The following is a 698-nucleotide window of genomic DNA, read 5'->3' as shown; positions in this document are numbered from 1 at the left end:
GCGCTCAGAAAGGCGCTCTGGTACAAGTCGAAATTCAGAAAATGGATATCCCTCAAAAAACCGCGGACGATCCAAGACACCCTCCAGAAGGCGACGGACTACATCATGATCGAGGAAGAAACGAAAATCTTATCGCAGAAGCATAAGTCGGCGAGATCGTCCTCGAAATATGTAGACCCGAAAACAAGGAAGAAGAACCCTCGTAACGATAAGTATGTCCATCACGAGGGGGAAGCACTCCAAGAAGCGCATAATTACGCAATCGGCTCAGACCAGGGCCGAACCACAGGTAATACGTGGACTCGCAACCAAGGATATGATGAAAACACCTTCTGCGAGTTCCACCAATCCCGAGGACACTCCACGACTCACTGCAAGGTCTTGGGAGCGAGGCTGGCCGCGAAGCTACTAGCCGGAGAACTCTCGGAAGTGACCAGCGTGAAAGATCTCATCCTCGAGACCGATCGCCCCCCAAAGCCGGACAAAAATCTTCCCGCGGAGAGATCTCCCCAAAGAAACTAATCTGGAGATAAACGCGGCAGGAGGCCAGACGACAAAGGGAACGATAACAATCGTCGTAGAGTCAACATGATCATCGAAGGATCGCAATTCTGCAACGATACGGTTTCGGCCATCAAGGCTTACCAGCGGAAGGCGGAGTCGAGTGCATACTGGCCTACATGGTCTCCTACCCGAGA

This window comes from Brassica oleracea, chromosome C2 (genome assembly GCF_000695525.1).
Source record: "Brassica oleracea var. oleracea cultivar TO1000 chromosome C2, BOL, whole genome shotgun sequence".
In the NCBI taxonomy this organism is placed as follows: domain Eukaryota; kingdom Viridiplantae; phylum Streptophyta; class Magnoliopsida; order Brassicales; family Brassicaceae; genus Brassica; species Brassica oleracea.
Note: the sequence above shows the minus strand (reverse complement) of the source record.